Here is a 22,758-nt window from a genome sequence, read left to right as displayed (position 1 = left end):
TCATACAGCATGATCATGGACGTTTGGTACAACCAGTTCATGCCAACCATAATCCAAACTAAATCAGTCTCTCCTGCCTGCTGTTGGCCTGTATCCCTCCAAACCTTTCCTATTCATGTACTAAAACAAATTGTATTTTCATTGTACCCGCATCCATCGCTTCCTGTGGAGGTTCATTCCACACATCAACCACCCTCTGTGTAAAATTAGTATTTGAATGGCAAGGATGAAGTTGAATTGAAATGGTTCATTAAAATAAACAGCTTCTACCAAACCCCCTACAGCAGGTATGGTAGCAACTCCAACTCTGGAGTCTCTCAAATCGGTATTTCCATGGAGTGGAGGGGGGAGTAAAGTGTTGGATTCACATAGGTGGTGGTCTTCTGAGAGTGTAAAGCTAAAATTAAACCCCGTGCTTTGCTTGAACTCAAACCGCATTGACGTGGAGGAGAGCGAAAGGAGATTGCAAAGTGTCCTCCCCTCCCCATGTGCCTCAGCTGCAGGGCAGCGCAGGCGCAGTGCGTCCCCCCTCCCTCCCCTCCATTGTGGACGTCACAATGTGGAGGTAGCCCTGTCAATTTCAGAGAGAAACTCCCTCCCTCTGGGCAACATCTGGGAGCAAAACAATGTCTCCCCTTTTCCATTCCTCATCCTGGTAGAGAGAGAGGCAAGGTGGGGAGGAGGGGGTGGTGGGTGGTCTGGGGTGAGGTGGATACTGTTCACCTGTAGCAACTGGAGTTACTCCATGGAGGGAGCAGACTATCCAAAGGTGCTCAGATGCTGTCTATCCCTCTCAAAGGTATTTTCATTGTGTATTCCCTCAGTTTGGCACCCATAGTGTTTGTACCCTGGAAAAGGTTTACTTCTTTCCTCATGCTCAGAATTATAAGGGTAGTTTCTCTTGGAACTGAGCCGTATTTAAGGGATTGGCACATTGATTTCAAATGTAGACATATGTTGCTTCATATGGTGGATATCTGATATTGTTGGCTGTTATAAAAACTTTGTGGCTATGATTTTTTACCTTCTAATGCAGTAATAGAGTTACGTTCTATATTTCTTGTCTTTTTTCTTACTTACTAGGACAGCAGGAAGTCATTCGGTAACTTCATTGGCTTTCTTTTCCCATGCAGCCTTGATATTTCATTATCATATTCTTGATTCAGCTCCATTTCCAGCACCTTTGTCGATAGCATATTCCAGGTCATTGCGATCCAAATTAAGTTTTCCTCCACACACACTTAAGGCTATCTTGTTGCATGAGGGTTTTCTGCATCCTGCATAGTATATGGTCAGCACTCATCTAGCAATCTACAGGAATTGCCACCGATGTTATATTCATTTAACAGTACTTACAGTGATCATTCAATTTGTGATTTGTTTTTTGCAGGAAGACATGCAGAAAGAAATCTGAAAACAAATGATACATCATCTTCTGACAGAGCCACTTGAATCAATGGGGCTGAATATCAGCAGCCATTCAATTCAAGAAGAAATGTTTACTTTTGTCTGTGTGAGAGATTTTGAAAACTGGTATGGCAGGAATAATACTGAGACACCCGAGTGAGGGAGATTGAGTACGCTGTCTGTGAAAATGCGTCAAACAATTTAGTCAGCTTGGGGGATCAAAATCTCACCCCTCACAGTGGGGAGAGACTATGTATCCACTCTGTTTTTAATTTCAAACCCAGCGCGACACAAAGAATGCTCCCGTCATGTGGAAACCATTGAAACATGGGGACTGTGGGAAAGGGCTCCCTTCCCCATTGGGGCTAGACACCCACAGATGCGTTCTCACTGGGGAGACGCCGTTCTCCTGCTCAGTATGCGGGAAGGGATTCAGTTGGCTGTGCAGACTGCAGACACACCAGCGAGTTCACATCAGGGAGAGGCCGTTCTCCTGCTCTGAGTGCAGAAAGGGATTTGTCGATTTTTACATCCTGCTGACCCACCAGCAGATCCACATCGGAGAGGCACCGTTCACCTGCCCTAAGTGCGAGAAGAGCTTCAGTCATGTGGGCAACTTGGGGAGGCACCAGCCGACCCATACCAGGGAGAGGCCGTTCACATGCTTTGTGTGCGGGAAGGGGTTCACTCAGACATCTACACTGTCATCTACATAAGGGTCCATATCATGGAGAGGGCGTCCATCTGCTCTCAGTGTGGAAAGGGCTTCACCCGCTCCTCCCACCAGCGGAGCCACCAGCGAGTTCTGGAATTTTTTGAGGATCTAACTCTGAAGATGGAAAAGGGAGATCCAGTGGACGTAGTGTACCTGGACTTTAAGAAAGCCTTTGATGAAGTCCCACATCGGGTGTTAGTGAGCAAAATTAAGGCGCACGGTATTGGGGGCAATGTACTGACTTGGATTGAAAATTGGTTGACTGACAGGAAACAAAGAGTAGTGATAAATGTCTCCCTTTCAGAATGGCAGGCGGTGACCAGTTGGGTACCGCAGGGATCAATGCTGGGACCGCAGCTTTTTACAATATACATTAATGATATAGAAGATGGTATTAATAGTAATATTAGCAAATTTGCTGATGATACAAAGCTGGGTGGCAGGGTGAAATGTGAGGCGGATGTTAGGAGATTACAGGGTGACCTAGACAGGTTAGGTGAGTGGACAGATGCATGGCAGATGCAGTTTAATGTGGATAAATGTATGGTTATCCACTTTGGTGGCAAGAACAGGAAGGCAGATTACGACCGAAATGGAGTCAAGTTAGGTAAAGGGGCAGTACAAAGAGATCCGGGCGTTCTTGTACACCAGTCAACGAAGGCAAGCATGCAGGTACAGTAAGTAGTGAAGAAAGCCAATAGCATGCTGGCCTGGAATATTGTGTGTCGTTCTGGTCTCCAATTTTGAGGAAAGACATTCTGGCTATTGACGGAGTGCAGCAGAGGTTCATGATGTCAATTCCTTGAATGGCGGGACTATCTTATGTTGAAAGATTGGAGCGACTGGGCTTGTATACCCTTGAGTTTAGAAGACTGAGAGGGGATCTGAATGAGGCATATAAGATTATGAAAGGATTGCACACTCTGGAGGCAGGAAATGTTTCCGCTGATGGGTGAGTCCCGAACCAGAGGACACAACTTATAACTAAGGGGTTGGCCATTTACGACAATGATGAGGAGAACCTTCTTCACCCAGAGAGTAGTAGGTGTGTGGAATGCTCTGCCCCAGAAGGCAGTGGAGGCCCAGTCTCTGGATTCGTTTCAGAAAGAGTTGGAGAGAGCTCTCAAGGATAGTGGAATCAAGGGTTATGGAGATAAGGCAGGAACAGGATACTGATTGAGGATGATCAACATGATCATAATGAATGGTCGTGTGGGCTCGAAGGGCAGAATGGCCGACTCCTGTACGTATTGTCTATTGTCTATTGCGTTCACGTGCCATTGCAGGGGGATTGAAGGAGCGACGGCTGAGTGCCATTATCGACTGGACTATCAACCCAGTTCTGGGGATTCCCGGGGTTTGAATGTCGCTGAGGCAGATGGTGAGATTGGAATTCGGTCAGAAATTTGGAGTTCTGAATCTAATAATGAAACCATTTTTGGGGGGAGAAACTGCCATCTAATTCACTCATGTCCCTTTTCGGAAAGGAAACTGCCATTGTGGGAAAGGATTCACTCAGTCATCTCAACTGCATCCTTTGTCTGGTCAGGCCTACACCTGACTCCAGACCCACAGCAGCATGGTTGACTCTTGACTGCCCCCCTCCATGGCAAATGAGTGGGAGTAACTTAAATGAATACAGTGTGTGGGTTGCAATTGCTGAGTGAAGCAATACTTCCTTCAGCTTAAGGCTATACCAAGGATCCAATTATAAAGGGACCAACAGTAAAGGAAGTGGAGTTGGGAGGAGTGTATGAGCTTTGAGCTGTTTTCAAAAAAAGCTTATTTTCATACACTTTTTTGGCTGGGGAGATCTGAAGCTGTAACAAAGTTGGGTGACAATAAAGGTTACTTGAACTTAACCCCGGTCTCAGATGTCAGTGAAACCTTTGAGATCCAATAGGTTTTTGTTTTAAAGCTGCTCATTTCTTTCAACCTCTTGCACTAAGTTTGCAATATCATGTATCAGAAGGAGCAGTCAATGAGTATCTAATATCGCTAGAAATTGTAAAGTTTTCATCTCTGCAGGTATTGCATCGTTTCATCGACATTGTATGGTTTACTGGCAGCACCTGGAAGTGTGGGATGTATTCACGAGAAACAAAGTTAAAAATCATACAACACCAGGTTATAGTCCAACATGTTTATTTGGAAGCAATAACTTTCAGAACACTGATCCTTCATCAGGTGTTTGTGGAGCAGGATCTATAGCAAAAGATCACAGTTTCATGCAACAGAAATGATGATATAGAACAAACTTAGATTGTTGTGAAGTCTTTCATCTTTTAGAATGGGTTGCAGGTTTTGGTTCATTAATATGTAAATCCAAGAACGTGTTTGAAGACACGTTCTCGAGACAACTTAAGGCCCGTATCCCAACCTTGAGTGAGACTGGTTCTATTTCCAAAGTAGGAATTTATAAAATCTCACATGGATTGACTGCCTGTAGATTGTATTTGGCTCAAAAAGCGCATAATGTATCTGCAAATACAAAATCACACCAAAGCCTTATATGTAAGTGTGCATGCATGAGAGTATGTGTGAGTGTGTGCGTGCTTGAGAAAGTGTGTGAGTGATAGAGTATCATACTGTGAGAGGGTGTATATATGTGTGTGTGCTTTGTGTGGGTGTGAGAGAGCATGACAGTGAAGTGGGTTTACCTGTCATGTGACAAGAATTCAAGGTTTTGGTTGATCCTCATGTGTTCGAACTTGGCTACCAGTCTCTGCTGGGCCACTAAAACTGGATAAGCAGTTACACAGCACACATTGGAGAGAGTAGGGTGGGACTTGTCTTTCGATTTGCAGAAGGTCGGAGGTTCTGGGTGCTGGAAACTCGGGAAAACACATGCTGGAGGACCTTTGGCTCAGAGAGATGCAGCTGGAAGCCAGGCTGCGGACACGTTGGGGGAATCATCAAACCCCTTACACTGTGGAAACAGGCCTTTTGGCCCAAAAATCCACACTGACCCTCCCTTCCTCAGAGCATCCCACCCAATAACCTGCACAGCTAATCCCCGAATTTAGAACACCCAATCCACTCTGAGCTGCACAGCTTGGGAGGAAACCAGGGGACCCAAAGATTGGGGGGAGGGGTGTAGGAAAGTGCAAACTCCACACAGACAATCACCCTGAGGATAGAATCGAACTCAGGTCCCTGGCAGTGTGAGGCAGCGGTGCTAACCACTGAGCTGCTGCCGCGCCGCCCACAGATTTGATTTGATGGAATCGATTGGCTTCATGCCAGTCCTGGTGACACTCCAGCCCGTTTGGGGAATTGAATTTGCTTCCACAGAGTTTCCACGGTGCAGGGGTCATTGCGTCTCAGCAGCTTCAACGATCCAAAGAAGGGCTCGTCTACAGCGAGATCACTAGTCCACATTTCGCTACAGAGTTAAAGTTCTCTGCACAATCAGAACCCTGGAACTCTCCCACGCAGGCTGTGTGTAATCACGGGGCTTCTCAAGTCACGTTGATGTTTGAAATAATTTCCCCACCTGGATTCAAACGCTGCTGATATTCAGGCCCTGAGTAAATTTCTTGTGCACGCCTGAACAGCAAACCCTCCTCTGCTAATACCTTGAGAAAACAGGTCATTGCTGTCAGTGCAGGGCAGGAAATAGGATCGGAGAATTCTAGTTTGTACCGAACAGCCTTCCCTGTCTCCTACCCGAAATCTCTGTCTCCCAATTCTTCCATCTTTCAATGGATTCCAATTCGAATTCATCCTGTTTTTGCCCAGCTCCCCTCACCGGAAAGCGCTGACTCTGTTCAGTTTCTCAGTCACTTCTTGCCATTCCCAGTATATTGCCCACATCTTTATTCAGTTTTTAAAACAGAAAGGCAGTGGTTTGCTGATGCCACGATCTGAGTGTAACTACGCTCACGCTCCAGATTCTCTCTCGTGTCATTCACAAAAATCTGCACTGCACATGTGCAAAGAAGGGGCTGCTGGGATTTGGTGGGACGCATTCACCAGCTCCCCATTCAATCAAGATCCAATCATACCCACAGCGCCCCCTGTGTATTCTCTCTCGCCAACCCTAGCTTCACCCCTCTCACACACATGCTACCCTCTCTGTCCATTCTATCTCCATACCCACTGCCCCCTGTCTAATCCAGTGTGTGAGTGCCTATACTAATTTTACATTTGGTACACCCTGGTGATGCGCCTCTCTTAAACTTAGCGAGCCTCTCTGGCGCCACGTAAGCCCTGTGTAAAGTCTTCAATTGTATGCCCTGTGCTTTGTTACATATTGAAATTTTCCTTATATTTTCCCATATATCTTGCCATATTTCTAATGAAATATCCTATCCTAGCTCCCGATTCCACATCCTAGACAGTCCCTCCACATCCCCTAAGGTACGTCCCTTCTGTAAATGATAAAACGTACTAACTGAAAGAGTGCCTGTACACCAGAGTACTCTCTACTCCACATTTGACCTGTAAAGCTGATCCAGGAGCGTGGTCTTCCTCTGTATATAATCCCTTAGCTGAAAGTACTGGAAAAGGTCCCTATTAGACAATGCATATTTCTGACTTAGCTGGCTAAATGACATCAAGACCCAACCCTCGAATAAACCTTCCCGACAGGAGATTCCCTTATTCTCCCATGACTTAAAGCCGGAGTCCATTGCCCCAGGTTTAAATCCTTGGGCTGGCACCAGTGGGGTAATCAGCAAGGTCTTCAGCCAATTGTCCTTGTCTTGCCTCATTATCCTCCAGGCTTTCATTGTATTTAAAATGATTGTACTCTTACACTGCTCAGTCTCGGAATTCATCTTATCAATGAATAATAGATGAACTAGTGGACATCTCGACTGCAATTCTTCAACGTCAAGCAAAATTGACCCCGAGTACCCCCGTGCCCATTCACACACATATGCGAAGAAAGTGCTTATTTAATATCTCTTCAAGTCCAAAAGGTCCACTCCGCCTCACCCTGTGAGAGCTGCAATTTGGTAAACTTAATTAGGGTGTGGCTGTGACACCAAAGAAAAGAACCTAGCCAACCATTGAGCCTCAGTAAGACTCATCTGGGGAGCAACAACAGGAGCATTCTCATGGGGTACAACAGGCGAGGAAGAACATTCATTTTAATCAGAGCTATTCGGCCTAACCATGATAATGGTAATCCGTCCCATCGCTGCAAATCCCGCTTTATCCTCTGCAGTAATTGTACATAGTTAGCTTTATTCAGCTGGTGGAAGGCAGGGGTAATAAAAATTCCCAAATACAAAAACCCTTTTGACGACCATCTAAACAGGAACTGCATTCCATCCTTCAGATCAGGCACCTCCACTAATTCTCCCCCCACATCGGCATGGCTTCTGATTTTGTAAAGCTGATCCTGCAGCCCAAAAAAACTGCCAAAAAATTTAATTGTTTGAATCAATCGAGGAACGGACTCCTCCAGAGTGGCCAAGATCAAAAGGACGTCATCAGCACATAGGGTAATCTTATGTTCCCCCATTCCCACTCCTGGCGCCACTATTTCAGGATCCCTCCTGATAGCCTCAGCTAATGGCTCAGTTGCCAAGGTAAATAGCAGCGGTGAAAGAGGACACCCTGTCGATTACCTCTCCCAGTATTAAAGTTAACTGACTTAGTGCCATTTGTGATGACTGCTGCCTTAGGATCATTATACAACACCACCACCCACCTAGCAAAGGTTGTCCCCAGAACAAAGCGCTTGAGGACCCCAAACAGTTACAGCCATTCTATCTGGTCAAATACCTTTTCTGCATCTAGGGAGGCCACTGAACCCAGGATCAACCTTTGCTGGCATACCTACACCATGTTCAGTACCCTCCTAATATTGTTGAAGGAGCTACGGCCCTTAACAAAACTCATCTGGTCTTCTTTCACAATACAGGACAACACCTTTTCCAACCTCAGGGCCAGCGTCTTGGGTAGAATTTTAAAATAGGCATTCAACAGTGAAATAGGTCTGTATGAAGCACATTCTTCGGGCTCTTTCCCCGTCTTTAAAATGAGGGAGATATTAGCCTCCCTAAGAGATAGCAGAAGATAATCCTGTCCATATGAATCGCTATACATTCCCAGAGATGGCTCCACCAAATGAATTCCTTATCGAATTCACTTGGGAATCCATCTGACCGTGGTGCTTTATTGCATCCTGCACCTCCTGTATCGTCATAGGCGTATTCAACAGGAAACCTGTTCCGCGTTTATATTAGGGAGGTGCAGGATCTCAAAAAAGGCCTGCATTCTCGCTGCACCGTGTTCATCTCCCTCCGACTGATATAACACTGCAAAGTATTCCCTAAATCTAACATTAATCTTCTTTAACTCACAGGTAACTGTGCCAGCCTTCTCTCTAACAGACATAATAGATTGGGAAGCATTTTTCTTTCTGGCCAGATATCTACCTGGCTTATCTCCAAATTCAAACAATCTTTGTTGAGCAAAGCAGACTTTTTTTTCGCAATGTGTGCAATGAGTTGGGAGCAGCCCAGAGAGCTGCAGCTTGACCAGTGAAGGTCTATTATAATATACTTCCTCAGCTATCTGCAGACAGGTCTCCAACATCTGTTGTCGTTCCTTCCTCTGTGTCTTTCTAGTCGTTGAATAAAAAATAATCAGGCCTCATAAATATGCCTGAGTGGCTTCCTACAGTATTTCCGGATTACTGGCCGTACCCGAGTTGATATCCCAGAAGGCTCTGAACTCTTGTGATGTACTCAACAAATTTGCTATCCCTTAGCAGGAATGGGTCCATGCACCAGTGCTGTGTATCTATTCCACCACTTTTGATTTTACCATCTAAATACACTGGCACATGCTCCGACAGCTATATTGCCAATTTCACAAGCCAATGTTCTGTCCAAGCAATCCAATGGCATTAAAAAGTGTCAGTTCCCATGTGGTACTTGTGTGGGTTGGAAGAGAAAGTAAAGTCTCTTCCATTAGGGTGGAGATGCCTCCACACATCCACGAATCCCAACTCCTCGCACATGTCCACCAACTGCTTAGGTTGCGTGGGTGTACCTGCCTGGCCCCTTGGCACCCTCTCTACCCCGGGATCTATTAGGTGATTAAAATCCTCTCCAATGCCTGTGCGGAGTACCCCAAGACTCATTAATTTAGCAACTGCATCAGTGAGAAATTTAAGAGGGTGCATCGGGGGGCCAATACACATTCAGGACGCCATACTCTTCTCCATGTATTAGAGCTTTACGAATGACGGACAGTCCATGTTTGTCCTTAATTTGCTCAATTACCTGGAAAGAGAGGTTCCTTCTTACCAGTATAGCCACTCCTCTACACTTGGAGCTAAAGGAGGAGAAGAATACCCTATCATAACCTCCTTGCTGCAGTTTCAGATGTTCCTTATCAGTTAAATGTGTCCACCTTTTCCTTCCTGAGGCTTGACAGCACCTTCTTTCTTTTTAATGGGGAAATGGCTCCCTTTTACATTCCAGGTGCACCACCTGAACGAATCATTAGACATGGCCATCCAGGGCAGCCCGTGGTTTCCCAAGAGGTGGAAGCTTATCTGAGGTGCGGTGAGCAACAAAGACATTAACTCTATAAAGTCTAAAAACTACAATAAATAAAAATCTAACCACCACATATAACTTAAGCAAATACTCAAATAACCGCCAATTATGGAGAGATGTCTCCCCGCCCCCACCCTCACCCCAAGCCCCACCATTGCCACCATCCTGGCTCCTTCCCACTGAGGCTGTGCCCCAAACGCCAGGCAATCCACAGATTGAAAAAAACATGTTATTTACATTCTGAGAGTTAACAATGGTTGCCCATCTCCACACACCCCTTCTCCATACATCATAATCACAGGTATAGCCACCCCCAATCCAAAAACAAAAGGACAGCAGTAAAAAAAGGCCCCAGACAATACTTAACTGACCGATATACGAAATATTCCAGTTTTACCTCAAAGCTGTACGTATAAAACCGATAACCAAAAAAAGGGGCGAAAAAGTAGCGTTGTCTGTAATGATGTCCCTCCCGCCTTCACCCCGACTTGATTTCTTTAATTCAGAGAATTCGCAAAGTCCTTCGCCTTTTCTGCTGAATCAAAATTATATACCGTCCCTCCATGAGTGAAACACAATACGGTCAGGGACCTCAAGGAATATTATATGTTCAGATCCCTTAATTTTCTCTGAATTTCATCAAATGCCCTTTTCTTAATCCAGGCTCCTGAGAAGTCCTGAAAATATATTATTCTTGAGCCTTTGTGCATTAAAGCCTGTGGATCTCTTCCCAGTCTTCTTGCTGTTTCAATCACAAACAGTTTTTCTTTATAATGCAAGAGGTGCATTAGGACCATGTGGGGCTGCTGGTCCGACCTGGACCTGCACATTGCGATCCAGTGGGTCCACTCAACACTCAACAGGCCCGATTCCAACTCCAGCCCCAAGAATCCAATAAGGTCTTTGCCTTCGTCGCATTCCGGAAGACCCGCGAGATGTAAGATTTTTCTTCTACTTTAGTTTTCCAGGTCGTCCACATGCTCCTGAAGGACCCGAACCTGGTCTTCCAGCGTTTGGATCCTTCCTCCTGAGACCTCCGCCACGGTCTCCGATGCCACGGTCCTCTCCTCCGCTGCCTATTCTCTTTGGGCCAACATTTGAATTTTCTGCTCATGCTTTTTCAGCGTGGCAGGTCGTGGTTCCACCGCTGCTTCAATCTTATCTCAGAGTTTGGCAAACTCCAAGAGTAACTGCTGCTGTCCCATTAAATCCAAAGTGACTGCCCTGGGAGTTTGAGCAATGGCTCCAGGCACCCCCGGTGCAGTAGGGGAGTGCCCTGCCGCTGCACCCCTGTCGGCCCCTTTCCTTCATTTGCTTTCATTCTGGTCCTAACGCTGTCAAACCACAATTATAACAGCTCCAGACGTTCAGTAAGTTTATATTAGCAATTTGTTTTCTCCTATGGATGGTTAATGAGGTGGGGGTAGGGGTAAAAGTCCACCTTGCCGGGGGTATTGCACCGAGCTCACCACAGCAGACCACTTAAACCACTGCCATCTTGGATTTCCAAGAAAATGATTTTAAGACCAGTACAGAACAGCGACATGGACATACAGCACAGGAACAGACCCTTCGGTCCAACTCGTCTATGCTGACTATGTTCTCAAACCCAGCTAGTCCCATCTTCCAGTGATTGACCCAGATACCTCTGAACCTTTCCTATTCATGTACTTTTCCAAATGTCTTTTAAACATTGTCACTGTACATGCATCCACTACATCCTCTGGATACCCATTCCACACACAAACCACTCTCTGTGTGAAAGAAATGGAGCTCTTCATGTCGTTTTAAAATCTTTCTCTTCTCCCCTTCAAACTTTGCTCCCTAATCTTGAAAGCCCCACCCTAGGGAAAGGACACCTGCCTTTCACCTCATCTGTATCCCTCATGATATTATAATCCTCTATAAGGTCACCTCTCAATCTCCTCTGCTCCAGTGAAAGAAATCCCAATCTATCCACCTGGCTGTAGGTATATTCATATCCACTTATGATCTGTTCAATGCTGGTGCAGGCTCAAATGGCCAACTCCTGCTCCCAGTTCTCTGACTCTGTGTCCAGGACAGCATTGGGAGATTGGGAAAGGGGAGGGATAGATATCTTGTTTGTTTTTATTTTTAAAATGCACTTGATTCCCACAAATAAAATTAGCAGGTACAAGTACAGCACATGCAGTATTCCTCCTTGCACCTTCAAGGTTTTGTGTCCTCTTCTTCCGCGTTGGCTCCAGCACATTCGGCTTCCTTCCCCCACACACCCCCTCCCCATCCCCGCCCTGAGCCGTTGATGCTTCCATTGTTAATAAAATCAACAGAGGAATGTATAGGGTAAATAGACAAGGTCTTTTCTCTGCGAGTGTAGAAATATAGAGTAATAGGTTTAGGGTGAGGTGGCCCGACGAGGGTGCGAGGTATTTAAAAGGAACCTAAGGGGCAATTCCTGCAGAAGATGGCGCGTGTAAGGAAAGAGCTGCCAGAGGAAGTAGTAGATGCTGGTATAATTATGACATATTGAAAAGGCATCTGGATAGATTTATGAATAGGAAGGGTTTAGAGGAATATGAGCCAAATGCTGGCAAATGAGACGAGATTCGTTGAGGATATTAGATTAGATTAGATTACTTACAGTGTGGAAACAGGCCCTTCGGCCCAACAAGTCCACACCGCCCCGCCGAAGCGTACCCACCCATACCCCTACCTCTACATCGACCCCCCTTACCTAACACTACGGGCAATTTAGGATGGCCAATTCACCTGACCTGCACATCTTTGGATTGTGGGAGGAAACCGGAGCACCCGGAGGAAACTGGTCAGCATATTCCAGTTGGACCAAAGGACCTGTTTCTGTGCTGTATATCTAGATGACTCTGGTTTGCCAAGCCAGTCTGTTCAATTTCTCTCTGGTTTCATAGCGTCGATGTCTCATTCTAAAGCTCCCCCACCCCCCTGGGGGCACGTTAACCATTTTGTGTCTGATTGGTTTTCAAGAAGCTGCATTGCAGGTTCATCCTGAATTTACACATTATATCTTTGCTTCCATAAATCAGACATGCTCACTCTCAACAGTATCCCAATGTCGTGGAAGATATTAATTTTCAGTTGGAGGTATCCAAAATTCAGAGAGGTGTCAGTTGTAACTGTTTTGCTCTTGGGTCCCTGTCAGATCCTGAATCAGCACTTTCAGGAGAATTAGAATGGAGTGAGAACAGAGGGAGAGGGAGAGAGAGAGTGGGATGGTGCTTTCAGTTTTGTGGAATAACAAAAGAAAACAATGTTCTGCAGAAAGTAGAATTGCTTGTTCTGAAATTCTACCCTGGACTGACAGTGATGACTTTTGTAATCTCTTTTCAGAGTATTTGATCTGAAGATGAAGTTTCAAAATCAACAGATGAAAGACTTATGCCTGAACCATTGACTCTCCTGCTCCTCAGATGCTGCCTAACCTGCAGTTTTCGACTCTGATTCTCCAGCATTTGTGAGTCACTCAATCCATCAGGACTGCAACAATTTTCAACTGTGATCCACTTGGTTCCTGTTTCAGTACGTTTTCAGCATCAGTGGGACTGGAAGAGAGACCCTACTGTTGTAGCAACGCACTGAGTGTGGAGCCTGAAAAAGCTATCTGGCTGAATAGAGGAATTCAAGGCAGGGAGGGGACATACACGCGTTTGTGTGCAACTGTAGCTTCGGCCATGGAGAAACCATGGAAGCGTGGTGAATGCGGGAAAGGCTTTCGTGTCCCATCTGCTCTGGAGACACATCGGCGCAGTCACACCAGGGAGAAGCCATTCTCCTGTCCTGAGTGCGGGAAGGCCTTCAGTGATGCACACAGGGGAGAGGCCCTTCAGCTGCCCTGAGTGCAGGAAGAGCTTCAGCAATTCCTCCGCCCGACTGAGGCACTTGCGGGTTCACACAGGGGAAAGGCCCTTCAGCTGCCTCAGGTGTGGGAAGGCCTTCAATGATTCCTCTGCCCTGATGAGGCACCAGCGGGTGCACACAGGGGAGAGGCCCTTCCGCTGCCCCGATTGGGGGAATGTGTTCACTCGCTCCTCCCACCTCGTGATTCACCAGCGGGTCCACACCGGTGAGAACCCCTTCCTCTGCCCCAAATGTGGGAAGGCCTTCAGCGATTCCTCTGACCTGCTGGCCCACTGGCGGGTCCACACTGGCGAGAGGCCATTCACCTGCTCTGTCTGCGGGAAGTGCTTTACACGCTCTTCCGACCTGCTGAAGCACCAGCAGATCCACACTGGGGAAAGGCCCTTCAGCTGCTCTGTGTGCGGGAAGGGCTTTACCCAGGCCTCCCACCTGCTGGCACACCGGTGGGTCCACTTTGGGGAAAGGTCGTTCACCTGCCTCGAGTGCGGGAAGGGCTTTGCTGTCTCCTCCATTCTACTGACGTACCAGCCGGTCCACACTGGGGAGAGGCCGTTTGCCTGCCCCGAGTGTGGGCAGAGGTTCACAATGTCCTGCAGCTTGAACAAGCACCAGCGGAGGCACCAATGCTCCTAACAATCAGATTTTCCCGTAACGCTGCTGAGGGTCACCCCCAGGACTGAACCTCCTGCCTTTTCTGACAGTGGGGGTCGTGGGAGAGTTGGTAGACTTTTTTGTTTTCTACTGGGGGATTCTGGGGGGAAGGGGAGGTGGTGGCTCAGTGGTTAGCACTGCTGCCTCATAGTGCCAGGGACCCAGATTTGATTCCATCCTCAGGGTGACTGTCTGTGTGGAGTTTCCATGTCATTCCCCCCTGTCTGCGTGCGTTTCCTCTGCCTGTTGCAGTGTCTTCCCAAAGTCCAAACGTGCGCATGTTTGGGCGAATTGGCCATGCTGCTTAGTCCCGTAGTGTTCAGGAATGTGTAGGTGTGGTGCATTAGTTAGGGGTAAGTGCAGAGTGATAGGGTAGGAGAATGTGTCTGGGTGAGTTACTGTTCAAAGGGTCGCTCTGAACTTGTTGGGCAGAAGGGCCCGTTTCCACACTGCAGGGATTCTATGATTCTGTGAACATTGCTTCCAGTGGACGCTGCTGCTCATTGAGCCCAGGACCCAGACAAACCTAAGATCACAAGACCATTGGAGCAGAAGTTAGGCCATTTTGACCCATCGAATCAGCTCCACCATTTGTTAGAGACAAAATAAAAAACTTCAGATGCTGGAATCTAAAATAGACAAACAGGAGGCTGGGCACAACAAGGCAGGCAGCACCAGGAGGTGGAGAAGTCAGCATTTCAGGTATTATCCCTCAGGACTGAAGAAGGGTTCTACCCGAAACGTTGACATCTCCATCAGAAATGATTTATCAGGATGTTGTTAGAACTAGAGGGCATAGGTTTAGAGTGAGAGAGGAAAGATTTAAAAGGGACCTAAAGGGAAAACTTTTCATGCAGAGTGTGGTGCGTGTATGGAATAAGCTGCCAGAGGAAGTGGAGGAGGCTGGTAGAATTACAGAATTTAAAAGACATTTGGTTGGGGACATGAATAGAAAGGGTTAGAGGGATTTTGGCCAAGTGCTGGTAAATGGGACTAGGTTAATTTAGAATATCTGATCAGCGTGGACGAGTTGGATTGAAGGATCTGTTTCCGCGCTGTACCTCTCTATGACTATCAGTTCTGATGTAAGTTTAGAATTGAGTAACTTTGAATAATTCAATCTTGCTGAATTCACCTCCGGGAAGGTTTCAAATGAACCCCTCCAAGCGATATGATTTAACTACGCCGAGTTGGATAAAGTATCCCATCAAGTTCAACATGAATGCGCAGTTGAAAAAGTCAGAAGTCACACAACCCAGGTTACAGTCCAACTGGTTTATTTGAAATCCCAAGCTTTGGGAGCATTGCTCCTTCATCAGTGCTGCTCCTTCATCACTTCACCTGATGAAGGAACAGTGCTTCGAAAGCTCATGAGTTCAAATCAATCTATTGGGATTGTCACCTGGTGTTGTGTGACTTCTGACCTGTCCACCCCCAGCACCTCTGCATCAGAGTTGACGAATGAGATCAGATTTTATTCAGCATGATTTAGTGAGATATTCATCTGGATGTCCTTATGCCTGAAACATCGATTCTCCTCTGCCTCGGGTGCTTCCTGACCTGCTGCTTTTCCAGCACCACACTCTCAACTCTGATATCCAGCATTTGCAGTCCTCACTGTTTCCTTGTTCATGTGGAAACTCAACACTGTCAGAGTTACAAAGAGACGCCATTCATAGAATACTATAGCACAGATACAGGCCCTTCAGCCCAAACCAGTCCATGCTGACCAAAATGTTTGTCAACACTAACCTAATTTCCCTGCATTTGGCCCATATCCTTCTAAAGCTTTCCCATCCATCTGTTTGTTGAAACGCCTTTTCAATGTTGTTAATGTACCTGCTTCAACCACTTCCACTGGCAGCTGTTTCCCCAGGCGAACTACACTCTGTAAATATTTTGCCCCACATCTTTTCTTCCATCTTTCTCCTCTCACCATAAAAACGCATCCTTGCTCTTGAAATCCTGCCCCTAGGGAAGACACAGCCACCATTAAGCCAAATCTACCCCTCATGGTTTGAAAATAGTGCCTCTCAATTTCCTCTGCTCCAGTGGAAAAACATCCCAGCCTATCCAGCCTAAATTCTAATTTGATAATAATGGCAGTGATGATTTTGGCTGTATGTGTGTCAAGGATCTCTCATTTCTAAGCCAATGCTGTGCCTCTTACGTTCACCTGATCTTAAAACGAATGGCACGCCATTCATTTAAAATGTCCATATTTTCTGTGTAAAGTCGGTCCTGGTCAGGAAATAGGCAGTGGTGTCTTATATTCCCGTAGACTTCTTGTGACCAGGTTCATATGCTCTGTTCTGAGATGTCTGAGTAAATCCTCAGAACAAAACTTTAATGCAGCCTTTATTCATGTCTCATTATTAAAAACACTTCCTCCATTTACAGATGTGATTGAGAAGCTTCTCCCAATGAATCTTTGACTGATAACAGCATTTGTCAGGCTTTTGAAATTCACTGCAGCTCTGTCACAGCACAGGGGAGGGCTCTTTCAGACAGAACGCATCATGCAGAACATTCTCCCACATTAGTCGAGCAAAGTTGACGTCTTTTTAAGACATTGTGAAACTTGAAAGGGTTCAGAAAAGATTTGGAAGGATGTTGCCAGGGCTGCAAGGTTTGAGCTACAGGTCGAGGCTGAATACGCCGGTACTATCTTCCCTGAAGCTTCAGAGTCAGCCAGAAACACCTGTTGAATCAGGAAACATCTCTTCCTGCAGCAGCTTCAGACAGACTGCTTGCTAAAACCCAAACCAGGGGAAAAGAATGGGACAACTGCCCTTTCATTGTAGAAGTGTTTTAGAAAATAAAATGTCAAACCCTTTTCCCTGATTGTTGCCTTAGCCAGTATCTGTTAACCATTAGCGAAATCCTTACTCCTAGACGAATGAGAAGCTCTGCCTTTTACAACCCCTCCTGAAAATAAACCAAGAACAACATAATCTTCTTAAAGGAGCAGCAACATCACAACAGAAAGCACCTGAACTGAAACATTTGTATCAAAGGGCTGTACAGTTCGCAGGCCAAGACAACAAGTTTTCAATTTCACCAATCAATTTAAATCAGCCCCATTGGCTACCAAAAACTTATTAAATTTAAATCCTAAAGTTTTGACAACAGGACCAATCCTATCATAAAGAATTGGTGCTTTCAGTCATCTGTGTATTAGAGAAAGCATCATTTAGAAAAATAGAGAAGGGCATTCCTGACAGAGGAATCGGAGGAGGCATCCCCGACAGAAGATGGCTCAGAATATTCCGGAAGACACATAACCTGGTTGTAATCTGAGAGATTAAATTCTATTTTGTGTTATCTGAGTGGGACATGTATTGATTGGAACAGCATATGAGAAGAATCTTGACTTATTCCAGAATACTCATGAGTTAGGACGGATTTATTTAGTTTGTTGGTTTGTTCACAGTGAGAGTTGGTTAAAGAAATTGTTGATTTTAAAGTGTCAGGGATTTACTTTTAGCACTACAGCAGGTTACACCACTTATCACACTGACTTTACACATTAAAGGGCAATGTGCCACTCTTTGGACGTTTCGGTTTGAGATCTTGGAGAGTGGGGGTGGTCGGGGTGGTTGTTCGGGGGGGTGGGGGGGGAGGTCCGGGGTGATCAGTCTTTGCTTTATAACAGTATTGAAGACATTCTCTTGAAAGCAATGGAGTCGATATTAATCCCAGCCTCATGGTGTGGTTGTGGGAGAATCACCTTAATTTGGCTGTTGCCTTCCTGAACATGCCCCTTACCACAACTGTGGTCATTAGCCAATCCTCTATCCATGCTAACATACAGCCTCCAACACCATGGGCTCTTTGCTTACTATTTCATGAGATGTGAATATCATTGACTGTGCCAACAACTCTTCCCAAACTGACCTTGAAAAGGTGGTGCTGAGCTGCCTCTTAAATTGCTTCACAAATGTGATGTGGACTGCAACAATGTTCAGGAGTGAGATCCAGCATTTTGGTAAATAACAAAGAAACAATGCGATATATCTTGCAGTCGGAATCCTGTGTTCACACTTGTCTGTTCTTGGTGGTTGAGGTCATGGCTTGGAAGGTGCTTTTGAAGAACCACCACTCATGCAATCAAGCCAGACTGATAGATTGTGGCCCCAGACTCTGCCATTTTGACTTCCCTCATCAATCTACATTCTTTCCAACGAAGTTTCAGTCTCAAACCGCCACGCAATACCATCTGTTACGGCTTAAAAGATAAGAATACACATGATTTCCAACCGTATCTTGGGTTGTATAAATCTTTGCCTGCCAGAATTATTTTCCAAAAGACTTTAATTAAACTGGGTGACTGCATGAAATGGTTTTTTTGGTCAGACTATATTCCTCATCCTCAAAGGAAACAATGCCAGTAATACCATTGAACTCGTCTTTTTGTTTAAAAAGCACGAGTTCTTGATTTATTTTTACAACTTACTGGCATTCACACCTGCACATTCAATGTCAAACTCAGACAACATAACTGAAATTACAGCATTAATTTTGTTTTTCAACAATCCAACAGATTAATTAATAATACACAGTGAATACCAAGGCTGATTAATGTGAAATTAAATTTGACCGAAAATGTAAAATCGAGATGAGAGATAACAAATGGGAAGGGCAGAAGGCAAGAAATGCAGCATCATAGAAGGTGCTCCTTCAGGGAGTGTATTTTACAAACTACAACTGCTGAATATAAACAAACACTCTGACATGATCCTCCGGTTTTAATGTAAACCATAGCCCCATACAGTAGGTACTATTTAAATAAGTTAATAGATACAAGCCTTGAGCAAATCCAGCCTCCAGCCTGGCCCCCCGCTTCTTGGAGCTCGGAGAGGGGTTCCCACTCATTCATTCAACAGGAGACGGCTCAATTTATTGTAATGGGCATGGAGGGTACAGTGGTCGTGTCTCATATTGAGGAGGAAGCTGTTTCCTCTCATGTAACAGAAGAGGACCTGTTTACGAGAGTTTTTTTTGTGGTGCAGCTGTCGTCTCCCACAGAGCCCTGAGGCTCAGGTTCAAATCCCACTGCTCCAGTGTGTGTCATAACATTACTGACCAAGCCACGTGCCAACTGGCATACGGATAAGAAAATTAGAGAAGTAAACACGTCAAGCTGTTCAATGTTATCACCAATGATATCACTTCGACGCTTCCAATCCCATTGGTAATCCAGGGAGCCCAGCCTCGTTGAACGAAGGTGCTTTTTGAGAAGACTAATCGGGCATTTTTTGCACAATCAAGTTAAGAGAGCGGGGATCACTCGCAAGACTGCGCGGTGGACGACAATTACAATTCTCGGCGGGGAGGCTGAATTATGAATTCACTAATAGCCCACCCTAAGCGATGGTGCAGCGCAGCCCATACCCTGCCTCTGTGGCGCAATTGTTCAGCGCGTTCTGTCCATTTCAAATCCAGGGGAACAGGAAACGTTGGGGCTATGGCGCGGACAGGACAATCCCAATACTCAACTTTCCTGTTAGAACTATTCCATGAGAAAGTTTAGAGCACAACTTTGGGCGTATAGTTGTGGCCGAACACTTAAGGTGTTGGCGTAGAGATCCTTTGGAGCTCCCCGCCCAGGGTGGTAACCTGCTGGCTATGCTTTCTTCGCTGGTGATTTTAAATGACTTCCTGTTGGTTGCATTATCGCTCAAACTTCACAAAACCCGTCTCAATGAAGTCCCGTTTTCTCATGTCTGGGAATTGATTGCCATGCAGGAAACTCGGGTTCTGAACAAACAACGTACCAGATTCACAACGTCAGCTCTGTTTCCCTTTCCACAGATGCTGCTCGACCTGTTGGCTTTCTGCAGTATTCTCTGTGTTTATTAGGCACAAATGCTGCTTTTCATTCAAGAACTTCAATCCCTGTCCACAGGTAACTGACTCTGGTCAGTGGCAATTGGCTCTTCTGATCATTAAACTGCCCATTCCCACCGCATCTTCTCCCATCATGACCAACAGCCCCAGGAAATCTCCAGTTATCCTTCTTTGCTCCAAAGCGAACATTCCCCACCTTGGGAATGTCTCCCCAGAATGGAAATTCCTCATCCCTGGACATGAGGCAAGGCGTACAATTGGAAGAGATTTTGGCAAAATATTGTCAGTTAGGAAATGGAAAAATGTTCAAATGTTCATGAAGCAAAACAGAAATCCCAGTCTCCAGCTTTGTGAACCTTTAGAAACGCTTTGGGAAGCGGATTTAGAGGAGAATGAAAGATGACCTGTCCGATTGAGCAGAGACAGTCCAGACACCGTCCCCTTGTTGAAGAGGCCGGGAGGTTGACTCTGATGTTCTCGGCACATGAACTGATCTGAGACATTGAAAGAATTGTCGTTCCTGCACATCAGGAATTCAAACCCCTTCTCCCCTGCGAGCCAAGGAGAGAACTCGGGAACAGGCAAAACACTGAAAGGCTGGAAGGGCGCCGGCCCCGGAGTAAGATAGCTAGTTCCTCGTGACATGGATGTGTCTGCAGACTGTCCCCGGTATCTCCACAACACATCTCCCAGGCTTGATTATGGAAAAGTAAAACTGATAGACGACAATTGTAATTCTCGGTGGGGAGGCTGAATTATAAAATCACTAAGCGATGGTGCAGCCCTCGACAGCGCCTGTCTCTGTGGCGCAATTGGTCAGCGCGTTCGGCTGTTAACCGAAAGGTTGGTGGTTCGAGCCCACCCAGGGGCGGTGTGCTCGCTGCCCTTCTTTGGCTTCGAAGCTGTGCGCTTTTAATGGGGTCAGGAAAATGTTCCCCAGGCGGAATTCTTCTCCATAAAGGGGTTTCGGAATTGAATTAATGTCTCACGTAAGGGACTGCGTCTGCTGAGAAGACCAGACCAAAAGAGAAACTCGGCAGGTTTGACAGGACCTGTCGGTGGAAACAGAATTTTGAAATGTTGCCTCTGATTCTCTTTCCACAGATGTTGCCTGACCTGCTGAGTTCCTCCTGCAATTTCTAACTGAAAGTTCATTTCATCTTTTGGGGTGAAACACCGAAATATCTGCAAACACCATGTGCCGATATTTAACCCTTTCGAATCACAGTGAAGTGATTGGATTCAAACAAACTCTGCGATGATTCACTCTTTCTCAGCTCCATAGGCAGATAGACCTGGGAAGTCAAGCTGTCAGTGTGGTTCTGTATTCGTGGGCCGAGTGGTTAATGCGATGTACATGAAATCCATTGCGGTTTCCCCACGCAGGTGTGAACCCTGCCGAGTACAAAATGAGAAATGTCGTCGAAAAGAAAGGGAGCTTGCTCCCCGGCTTCATCTTTAAGATTCAAATCAGTGGAGGGGGAAAAATATTTCACTCAAATTGGGACTGGTGGGAATCTGCAACCCACTGCCTGTTCGGGTGGAGCAAGCCGATACCCGCAGAGCTTCTTTTGAGGCTATGAGCAAAGTGTTTGGAAATGAGACTAGAAGAGTGAGGTGCTTGAAATCGTGATCGAAATGAAGCAGGCACCTGAGGACAAGGGTGTTTCCTTTGCCAGTGAAAGATACTGCTTCACAAAGTTGGGCCTCTGGAAGGGAATCAGTGACGGTGATTATCTTTGGTTGTTCACCTTGTGAATGGACCCATTGCTGCGCATGTCCGTGTTAACGTCAGAACTCTGCAGCATGGTGGCGTTAGACACGCACAGGGCCGGGGCGCAATGGATGATGCATCTGACTCCACCTACCTGTTTGAAATGCAGCTCACAGCTTCTTCACACACCCCAATTAATCTTTCTCATTGTCCTGAAGCCGGCATACGGTTTGAATTCCCGATCTGCGGGAATGAGAATCCTTTCACTGTCTCGCGTCAGTAAATGTCCCTGAGAACATCTGAGTCAACTCACAGCGCATTCATATGAGGGGAAGCTGAAATAGCCCCACATGCTGCTCACGGGCACATTTTATTCTCCCCAACTCAACGCCTCAACCACTGCGGCTCCTGGGAGTGGAAAAGAAACAATCACCAAAACCCAGTCTAAGCTCTGTCAATCTTCAGAAAATCAGCAAACGTTCATCCCTTCGGATTTTCTATCCTGGGTTGACAGGGATGGGTTTTGTCACTCTTTTGTAGGACATTGCAAGTGGATGTTTTGCAAAAAAAGCACCACAATGCAATCTGATTAATCAGGACCTGGATGTTTTCGGTCTTTGAATGGAAGTGTTGTGCTCCAGAACTTTGCTGTTCACAGTTTATAATACTTATCTTCCCAGACCCCTGTATCAATTGTCGAAAATGTTTAATTTGTGTCTTGTAATCCTTTCACTGTCTGCTCATGAGGATAGCGTTTCCGTGTTTTACCTAAACTGTCTTGGCCTTGCATACCTCAAGCCTCAAGCTAATTTCACGAGAAACCTTCTCCAGTTCAAAAGCCAACTGTTAATGATGGCTCTGTTTCTTGTCACGTGTCCAATATCAGATCGATGTTGTTAATGTCCCTAATACTCATTCAGATCCAGGTTTCGCTCACAGGGCTAGAACAGAACTGTCACCAAATACATTTACCAATCTACGTTCATTCTATCGATTGTATTAGCATCATCAACACTTCTCAT

The 22,758-nt window shown here is 45.9% G+C and overlaps 1 non-coding gene across 1 annotated transcript; it reads left to right on the top strand.

The window, feature by feature from the left end:
• The first annotated feature begins 20,819 nt into the window (after positions 1-20,819).
• Positions 20,820-20,893, top strand: trnan-guu (transfer RNA asparagine (anticodon GUU)). Its single transcript has one exon. It is a non-coding gene; the product is annotated as a tRNA-Asn (tRNA).
• The last annotated feature ends 1,865 nt before the right edge of the window (positions 20,894-22,758 follow it).

The sequence above is a fragment of the Chiloscyllium punctatum genome, chromosome 36 (assembly GCF_047496795.1).
Source record: "Chiloscyllium punctatum isolate Juve2018m chromosome 36, sChiPun1.3, whole genome shotgun sequence".
NCBI classification, from domain to species: domain Eukaryota; kingdom Metazoa; phylum Chordata; class Chondrichthyes; order Orectolobiformes; family Hemiscylliidae; genus Chiloscyllium; species Chiloscyllium punctatum.
This window is presented reverse-complemented; position numbering and strand designations above follow the sequence as displayed.